General features: G+C 45.5%; 1 protein-coding gene and 2 long non-coding RNA genes across 7 annotated transcripts in view; 1 reads left to right on the top strand and 2 right to left on the bottom strand.

The window, feature by feature from the left end:
* Positions 1 to 10,000, top strand: part of nfia (nuclear factor I/A) — a 145,909-nt gene that overhangs the window by 11,042 nt on the left and 124,867 nt on the right. The gene's annotated exons all lie outside the window — the stretch shown is intronic.
* LOC121677486 overlaps positions 1 to 10,000 on the bottom strand; it is a 26,868-nt gene that overhangs the window by 5,943 nt on the left and 10,925 nt on the right. The window lies entirely within an intron of this gene.
* LOC121677487 lies at positions 5,651 to 9,418 on the bottom strand. 2 transcript variants are annotated; one of them, XR_006020998.1, is made up of 2 exons: positions 8,068 to 9,418; positions 5,651 to 6,758 (listed from the first exon to the last, which is right to left on the bottom strand). It is a non-coding gene; the product is annotated as an uncharacterized LOC121677487 (long non-coding RNA). The 2 variants fall into 2 exon arrangements; XR_006020999.1 differs by having other exon boundaries at positions 8,080 to 9,418.

Here is a 10,000-nt window from a genome sequence, read left to right as displayed (position 1 = left end):
GGTGATTCAGAGGGGTGCCTACCCAGCCAGCGCACCTCATTACTTATGCCTGTCCTGCACAGGGCACCTGCTGACCCCCCCCCAAGCCTGTCGCCATGTTACATGTGCCTCCAACAGGGGGTGCCACTGACCCCGCGACTCCTGGGACGGCCGGCAGCTGGTGGGGGCACCTCCAGAGGCCACTCCCTTCCCCAGCAGAGCCCCTCCGATGAGTTCCCAACCTCAAGTGGAAGTTTGTCTTGTTCTGTGGAGAGGGTGTAAAGTTGGAAACACCCAGGAATCAAAAAGTGGGCCACATGTTTTCGCACATCTGTATTAGTCTCATGGTAGCGTCAGTGCCGCTGAAGCAGACCACGGGTCCAAGTGGATCAACCGTATCAGGCACAGAAAGCTGGCAGCGCCCGAGGCAGATTAAGCGCCATGCCAACCACAGCCGGCGCGTTGGGGTGAGGTTGGGGGGCACAGCTTGCTTGCCTGCCTGTGAGCTTGCCCACCCCTGGCCTCCACCAAGGTGACCCCTGGCAAAGCTGGCACCACATCTGTAGCCCAGTCGCATCCAGGAGCTCAGGCTTCCTCTATAGCCCTCCAGCTCTGGCAGTGCCCACTAGCGAGGGCCTAACAGGGGGCCAGCTGTCTCACTGCTGCCACGGTGGTGGTGGTGGTCTGGGTTCTGTCGCTCAGAAGCTAAACATTTGGTTCCATAGAACCAAGTTTGGTTCCTTGGAGCTCTCAGATTCACAGAGGTAGGACCTCAAGAGCACATTGCACACGGAGGCAGAAGGTTCTGTGTGGGAGTAATGAATGCGCACAAAGCCCCATGATCCTGTGTGTAAGATGGCTGATAGGACAGCAGTATTTTGTGAAGAGGAGGACAGGTAGTGAGGGGGTGTGGTTGTGAGCGGCCATCTGTCCCAAGGAGCAAAATGACCCTGTGGGCGCCCCAATACACCAAGCAGGTGTCTGCACTCATCATCCACACAACATTTTCAAACACACACACAAACGCACACACACACACACACACACACACACGCGCGCGCGCACCATCGTGTGTGCGTGCAAAGGCATTATGGTTTTGAGAAAGCCTCCACACGTTTACTGGCAGGAAATTGGGTGAAAGACTGTTTTTGAGCACAGGCCAAAAAGTTGTTTGCACACAGTGAATGCTACAAAAAGAACACCAGACAATGAAGTTAGAAGCCTGATGGAAGCTGCCAGTACTGTTGGACACTGTTTTGAATGGTGCTTTGAGGAGAGGGAATGTGTGCATGTGTGCGTGTGTGTGCCTGTGTGTGTGTGTGTCTGTGTGTACAGTACGTATGTTTGCGTGTGTGTGTCCATGCATGTGTGTATGTCCTTGTGTCTGTGTGTGCCTGTGTGTAGTGTCTGCATTTGTGCCGGTGGTCAGGAGGTTTCGGGGTTCAGGAGGCCTTGGCGGCTCTTGGGTGAGTGCCAGGCTCCGTCTCCTGCAGAATTTGACTTCCAACCTCTGCTGCCGGCTGGAGGAAGGTGAGAGGCTTCTCTCCTAAATGGATACATCCTCTCGCAATCACTGGGCCCTGCTGGGACTGTCCTCGCTCCAAATCCAAGCCATCCACCGGCTCACAGTGCTCCCACTTGACTCCTAATTGCTTCCATGTCTTTTGTTCTCCCCCTTCTCCTTCTCCTGCAGCTTCTCCTCTATCAGTCTGACTGCGCTGTGCTCGCGCTCATCCAGCCCACTCTTGCTCATCTTCACTTATGGAGACCACTGATCTCTTGTACTTCTGTGCTTTTTGGTTACTTTAATTTTGATATGCCGTAAAATAGATGATTCTGATATCATACCTACAATGTATAAAATGTACATAGAGCTTTATCTGTATGTCACCTTGTATTAAGAAAAACAATTCTATCCATTATCCTGTGTGTCATAATCCACATGTGTAAATGTATATCGATTATATATGAAAATATGAAGAAGTGAGCGGGCTGAAGCCCTTTCTGGTGTGTTGTCCGTAGGGTAGCGAAGTGCAGAGCAGTCTGTGTGTGTGTGTATGTGTGGCGTGTTGTCCGTATACCGTAGGGTAGCGAAGTGCAGAGCAGTCTGTGTGTGTGTGTGTGGCGTGTTGTCCGTATACCGTAGGGTAGCGTAGTGCAGAGTGTGTGTGTGTGTGTGTGGGTGCGTGGTGCTGCAGGTACTGGGGCAGGTGCTTGGGCCTGAAATGTGAGCTGTATGTGGGAGAGCTGGCCTGATGGTCGACTGGGAACATTAACGATCCAGATTAGGTGTCCGGACACAGAGTGCCTACACTCCACACTCCATGCATCCTCTCCCCTCGGCTGCACCGCTCACTATACATTCCCCACCAAAACCAGACACCACATCGCTTTTGCTCATCCAAACAAATAGTTTACAAAAGAAAGAAAGAAAGAAACAATAGTAGTTGATTGGGAGTAGGAGAATAGAAGAGGAGATGAGCTTTAGACAATGGGGCTGATGAGTCTAGCCGGGATAATGGAGCTTGTAAATGAGCACTAGAAGGGTTTGGTCCAGCTGGAAGCTGTTGTGTGACCCGTGCGCAAACTCTGGCCGCTGTTCATCCCGCAGTGTAGCTGGACCGACTCTTCGAAACCATGTGCACACAGTCTGTCAGACAGGTCCCAATCACGCTCTAAGCAAACGCTGCAGTGTTGGCTACCCCCTACTGGTGTGGCAGGGAAATGGAACTTGGAATTATTGGAAATATAGGTCAAAAGGACTAAGCGATTCTAGGTAAAATGAAGCAAGCTTTTCTCTTTATTCATTGCTTTCAGCTTCAGTCAGCAGTGCTTTTTAGAGACAGAATGCTCCTCTAAAGACAAACAAACTATTTTTTTGCACCAAGCTGTAGTAGAATATTGGGAGAATTTGACAACGTTATCAGGTGACCTTTACATGGCCAACTCTCTCCTCCAGACATCACAAACTCCGCTGCCACGGAAACCTTTGCCAGATGGCGTCCTCGGTTCGGATGATGTCGCATGATTTCCTCTGGTGCCAGGGCTACCCCTGCCCCCCTCCCCCCCTCCCACCCGCCCCATGGAATGGTGTCAGGTGGACACTGTAAAGAGGTGCGAGGGATAGCTTTTCACCTGCTCCTTCAGCAGGAGCCCCCTGCTGTGTGCAAGCTGTTCTCTTGCAGCACTCCCCCCAAAGAAGGACCTTGTGCCCTGACGCACCTGTCCTCTGCGCCCATGTCTCTTTAGCTATGTTGTCTCAGGGCCTCTGAGAATCAGGGAACAGCAACAGAAATATAAGCCTCTTGGCTTTTTTGCTTACAACATAAACCAGATGCTGATGTCCTAACAAGAAGTTAGACAGTTCGGGAGAGACTACGACTTTCACCACTGTTTTTTTCAAAGCCTCATCTATCTTTGTTCTGTGTCTTGTTTAGCTGAGCAGCATTTTAGTTTTCCAGTGGAGTGGAGGTGTTATTTAGGAGGTAGGCCAAGGCTGCTGGAGGACAGACACACGTGCACGACTCGGCCTGAGCGAGGGGGCTGAGGAAGGGTGGGCAGGGCTAGTCATTGTTTGATATCTCAACAGGACTGTAGCTAATAAAACTAAACTGGACCTGAGGGGAGGCAGCTGAACTTCCTGTAGCGCTTATATTTATTTATTCAGAGGGTCCGTTTCAGGTCTCCAGAGTGGCCTGGTAAACAAAGATCTCTCCTCCGCGCCAGATTGCCTATTTTGCCGGTATTTATTTATAATTCCCCGAAACCACTTTGCGTTGCAACCCGATAGCTTTGCTAGCTCGTGAAAAAAGTGGACTTTGTGGGGAATCTGTTTAAAGGTATAAAAAAGAAAAGAAATACTCCTCTGTCCCTCTTTTTTGCTTTTCCCTTGCTCTAATTCCGGCCCTTGGCCACTCACGCAAATAAATACCTTTCTACTTAAACATACAGTGGGTAATTAATTTGTCCCATCTGTTCTCTTCTTTGCATCACTTCCATGACACAGAAGTTTCCGAAACAGATTTGGCTTGTATTGCGTTGATAACTGGGACACTCTGAAGAGAGCCAGAGAGCAGAAAATGAAAAATAAATCAAATAAATGATGAGCATTCGGTGTCAAACCTGCGCCAACAAATAGGTGTATATTTTCAGCGCTTTTTCACTGACATATGTTTGGGGTCATTGAAGCCTGAATGCAAGAAAAGTTAAAACTGTTAATGCCTTCTCCATATTCATGAGATCATCTCCAAAAATGCCCTGTTCATTATAATGTGTTGGTGCAGGGGACTATTCAGTGTCCTGAATTTCAATCCTACATACCACTCAGATGAGACACACTGTACATACTGTGTCCCGTGTACACTCTCCAGATTTTGCTATTGTTTTGCCTCTCTTGCAAACAGATGAATTGCATGTGATCCCTGCATATCTCTTGAGAACTGCCAGATTTAACAGACAGTTGTTGCTTGTTGCTGGAACATCTGGTCAGCCGAATGAGGATTTGTCTCTATTCCCTTGGCGCAACTGAATGGATGTTATAATTGTTATATTTAGGGGAAAAGTTTTTTTGAGAACTTGATTTAACCTTGAAAAACACTTTTTGGAAACTGGCCCCCAGGCTTGTTACAACATTCCCTGATCATGACAGGAAAGATGCTTGGAACACACTGTCTAAAGGACAGAGATCTGGTCATTAATACTTTAAACCAAAAAGAACTGTGGCAGTAATGGGGGCTCTCAAACAATGACCAGTAATCATTTCAATCCTGTTGAAGAAGACCTCTAACAATCTAATGTGCCTAACACTAGTTAAGCACTACATATTTTTCCTGAGTGACTCTGATAATGTAATAGCCCAGATTTGTTGCATCATTAGTCTTGACGCAGATGCTCTGCTCCCCTGGTATTTGTAGTGTTGAATACCTCAGCAGAAGCAATGCTGAAATGGTAAGAGTTTACCTTTGATGTCTTTTTGACATTGATGTTAGCTTACATTATATTAAGTGCTCAAATGTGTGCTGCGCTGTTCTACTTAGGTGGTAGCAGACGCTCTGGAATAGTGCTGTATGTAAAGACTGTTTGTGCCATAAACATTCAGGGAGGTTTTTGAAACCCACAGGCATCACAGCAGCCAGATATTACTGGAGGCATCATAAACATTAATAATACCCTTTAGTGTAAATATTTCAGTCTACCCATACATTTTCCATACATTAAACCAAAATATACTGAACCCGCAATCAGGCCTGTCATCTGTAAAACATATTGAGGGATTACCTGGAATCAAAGTCAAAGTCAAAGTCAAAGTCAGCTTTATTGTCAATTTCTTCACATGTTCCAGACATACAAAGAGATCGAAATTACGTTTCTCACTATCCCACGGTGAAGACAAGACATATTTTACCAATTTAGGTCCACAGACAAACATAACATTCAAGTAAACAAAAAAGTAAGTAAATAAGAGGGCACATATAATAATGAAAAAATAAGAGCAGCAAAATTTGGTTGAAATTGTGCATAGACAGTCAATAAAATGATTAATTCAACATTGTTCTGTACCTCTTATGCTTGTGGAGAAAGTCAGCACCTTGGTTTTATGGCTACCCCTGCTGGTGGTTTGGTTTAGTGAGTTCTTCTTGCTTCACTTTAATTTCAGACATTGAGCAATGTCTCACCTTTGGTTTGGCATTTATTTAGCATGTGAATAAGATCTGTGAAACAGAAGGAAAACAAATAATGTGAGGCCTTAAACCCATGACGCCATTGACAGTCAACTGTGACCTCTAACTGCTTTGTTTTTGAGTCACAGCAGTTGTGCCTCGGACTACTCGTTGAGGTGATGTACAAGCACATGAGCTGTCCACTCTTCAGGTGTGGTTCAAACCAAGTCAATTCAGGGCTGCCACTGGCGTATCCACTGCTACACTTACTTCATGCAGTTGGTATCAAATGCTACAGAATGTTCTGCAAGTGGAGTTGCTTTCATGCCATGTCTGTTAAATCTAAGCTTCATTTTTGACCGATTTAGATTCCAGCTCCAGTTGTAATGTGTAAAACATCTGTAATTCCACTTTTGAGAGTCTGAGAGTCATTTGAGTGTGCTAATGTACACACAGTTGGCCTATATGGCCAGAAATTGAAGGTAATTTAGTCAGCCTGAGAAATAGATTGCACAGATCACTGGGGGAGAGAGAAAGAGAACCCCCTGCCCCCACACATCAGTCTGCTATAAACCATCAGCTCACTGATTAATTCAGTCTGTGCAAAGTTAGTTTAATACAGGGACTGAGCTCTGTGGATTTGATACTCACAGACCTAACAATTGTGTCGTGATAACATGAGTGTATCCTATCGCCAGGTCAGACTTCTTTTAGGGAAGTCAAGATGGACAAGATTGACTGGTGCCAGAAGTCTCAGTGCACAGTGCACAGGGCACTTCCTACATGTCTGCTCCTTTTTCCATGTCTGCAGCACATGGGCAGATAATCCTGCACCATTCAGGTCATTCGCTGCTCACTTTCATTCGCTCATTCGCTGCTCCTTTTCTCCAGAATGCGGAGACTGTTCTGGTCAGTATCTGTGTGATTGAGTGCGACTGTACGGTGGTATTCCCACCCCTGCGTGCTCTCCCAGGTCAGGGAAGGGTCCAGAGAAGGGGAGCGCTACTGGTGCTTAGCAGGAGGCCGATGGCCTAACCAGGATGTGACTGATGGCTCTGGGCTGACAGATGGCCCTATGGCTCCGTCAGATGGACCACATCCTTCACTGATTCCCTAGCCCTGTCAGAAACAACACATACAGTACACATCACACACACACACAGACACACACACACACACACACAGAGAACACAATATAAACACATACAGACAGTCACAGTACAGGGTACACCATCCTTAAAATATCACCCCACCCTCAAACACACACACACACACACACAGATATATATATATATATATATACACAGTGACTTCTCTCTCATGGACACACACACACACACACCACCCTCATTTCAATTAAGCCCATTTCATCAGGAATTTGTCTGCCATCATTGACAATTTTGAAGTGAACCCCTATAACAGTCCTCACACTGTAAGGCCAGCATTTATTGGGTGGCAGAAAAGCATCCAGACCAACCTGCATCTAATAAGCATTGATGCCAGTGAAGCTGATGATACAGAGATAATGTTGTAGCTGGCAGAGACCCAACAGGGCCATTAAGAGGTGGTGGCCTGGGGTTGGATGTGGCCTGGGTTTGGATGTGAGCTGGGTTTGGACGTGGTCTGGGTTTGGACGTGGCCTGGGTTTGGACGTGGTCTGGGTTTGGACGTGGTCTGGGTTTGGTTGTGGTCTGGGTTTGTGGGGTGTTTTCTTTAGCAGCCTGCCTCCAGGGCCTCGTGGTCCACCGCTCGCTCGCCTGAGAGTGCTGATACAGTGAGACGGCTTGAAAAAGGGAGTTTGACTGAAAGCGAAGGGAAAAAAAGAAAAGCAGGAGGTCCATGTGGCGTTCATTAAGTTGCGCGGAAATAAGCAGTGACCCTCCTTCCCCCTGCCCCCCCCCTCCCCACGCCCACCCCCCACCCCCGCCTCTCAGGAGGGCACTTCCAGTCATGATGTACTGCAGAGAATGAGGTACAGCTTAGCTAAGGTGGTTGGCAAAGAGCGTGATACCCCTGTGTATGTGGGTGGGATGACTGTGTATAGTGTGTATTTGTATGCGTATGTGGTCTATCACTTGGTTTCTGAGCTGCCTTAGGTCGTACACTTATACCATTATCGTTAAATATATTCTCCATGTGCAGCACGTACACACACACATAACATCCTTGCAACATTCACTTTGGCTCTGTGGCTTTATATCTGAGTGTGGGTGCTCAATTGAATGGATGGATAAACCAAACATAAAGCTCGTAAAGAGAAAACGCTTTTCAGGCATAAGATTATCTGACAACGCCATGCTCGAAACAGCCATTACTTATCTACATAATCAGACACTACTCTGCTCAAGTACAGATGAATTACACACACACACACAAACACACACACACACACATACACACACACACACACACACACACCCTGTTGCACCTGTCTAGACACCTTGCTGAGACATTAGTGAATGATGGCTGTGTTTGTCCCACTTCTCCTGGCGGCATCTCTCATCTTGAGCTATGGCTGCTGCAGGCCTCACCCCTGCCATGTTAATCAGTCACTTGTCATGGGAGGCTCCTCCGCGGGCTCAATCAGTCTTGTCAGGATCAAGTGCAAGTCCTAATTGAGGGGGCAGTTGCCTTGAAAAGGAGATAAGGTGAGTAAGCTGTTGGAAATGGAAAACAGTGTTGACAGATTTCTGAACGCCGTGATCAATGGAATCATGGTAGTGGCCCACTCTCTATTCTCAGTATTAAACAGAACATTTTCATGGGCACTTAGTGTGTGAAATGTGATGTCTGAAGATTGAAATAGCACATAACACTGGTTAGCTGCATTATCTATGTAGAGGCTCATGGATCGCCAGATTCCTCTGTTTGAAATACAGGACAGGGGCTCCACTCTCCCCACTCATATCTTGATTGATTTTATTGATCCTGATTTGTCCTGACAAGCCTTTTGGCTATTTCTGCATAACTGAGGCTGATCCTCAAATGATTGGCTATGTAAAAGATTCTCATTCATATGTGAGGAAGGAATGCATTCAGACAAAATATGTTTTTCTTTAGAAGTTGGGACACTAAAAAAGTGCTGAAAAAGTAGACGTATGCAGACGACTTAATTACAGCTAGTCAAATACCTGCAAGATTCTTTTAAAAACGTATCAAAATTCATTCATCAGATGATCACAGGACATGAGACAATGGGCAGACGAAAAAGAGCAGCAAAGGGGAGGTGGAGAAGGCAAGAGAGAGAGAATCAGCAGCTTAAGTGTAACAGTCTGGAATATTATTAGAATTCCTCTGCGCCTGGGACCACATCTGTTTTCTGAGCCTGCTTGTCTTTTCTTTCAAAACCAATTTTGCTGCAACTGTAATCAGTGTGGGTTTATGGCAGAAGCTGGACAACCTTTTGCTGACCCTGCAAGTGTACTAAGGTCTGTCCAGGAAAATGGGGATGACCAGGAATGTTCACTTCAGGAAGGCAGAAAAAATGGGCTCATATTCACTGAGCTTCCATAGTGTATTTCAAATAGTCACTCACCAGAGAAAATGACTTGTGTGAAGCATGTTAGGAGTTGCCAGTACTGTAGAGTGAATGTAGAGTTGGTAAGCATTGTTCAGTGTAAGGGTTAGTTGTAATGTTGCTGGTGTGAAGACGTTTGCTTTCCTACATCATTTCCTAGTGGGAACTGTAGTACTGTAATTTCTTGGGATGTCCATTAGAGGGAGACAGAGGTCCTAAACTTCAGCAGCATCAGCAGAATCCACAGAATTGTTGTGTTGTTGCTGTTAATAATAATAATAATAATAATAATAATAATAATAATAATAATAATAATAATTGTGCTTTGTAACATAATATAACTGGCCCATAGTTCTTCCTGTTAACAAACAGTACAGTACATCATCATGAAAATCAATTCTGAATTTTACATTTGTATTATATGAATAATTATATAATAATTTATAGTATTATTATTTATAATTTAGTATATAATTTATATAATTAAATATATATTTACAAATCCTACTAAAATGTGTTTGCAAAAATCAGAATTAGCACAAGCAGTCATTTTAAGAAAGACAGACAAATATCCAACTCCCTCCAAAAATGACTAGGAGGAGTCCTGTGTATATGGCAAATGAAGTTGTTAAGAACAAGGAAGAAAGGAGAGAGAGAAAGAGAGAGAGAGAGAGAGAGAGAGAGAGAGAGAGAGCATACAAAGAGGATTTGGTTCTTGCTTTTCATTCCTTTTTTTTCTCAGAGATGAGGGATGTTTGCCAGTTGCTTGCTTTGACACAAGCACATGTTGTGAGAAGATAGTGCACCCACAACAAAGCCTGCCTTGAGCCTAGGAAAGGGGCAC

The sequence above is a fragment of the Alosa sapidissima genome, chromosome 12, assembly GCF_018492685.1.
Source record: "Alosa sapidissima isolate fAloSap1 chromosome 12, fAloSap1.pri, whole genome shotgun sequence".
Taxonomy (NCBI): domain Eukaryota; kingdom Metazoa; phylum Chordata; class Actinopteri; order Clupeiformes; family Clupeidae; genus Alosa; species Alosa sapidissima.
This window is presented reverse-complemented; position numbering and strand designations above follow the sequence as displayed.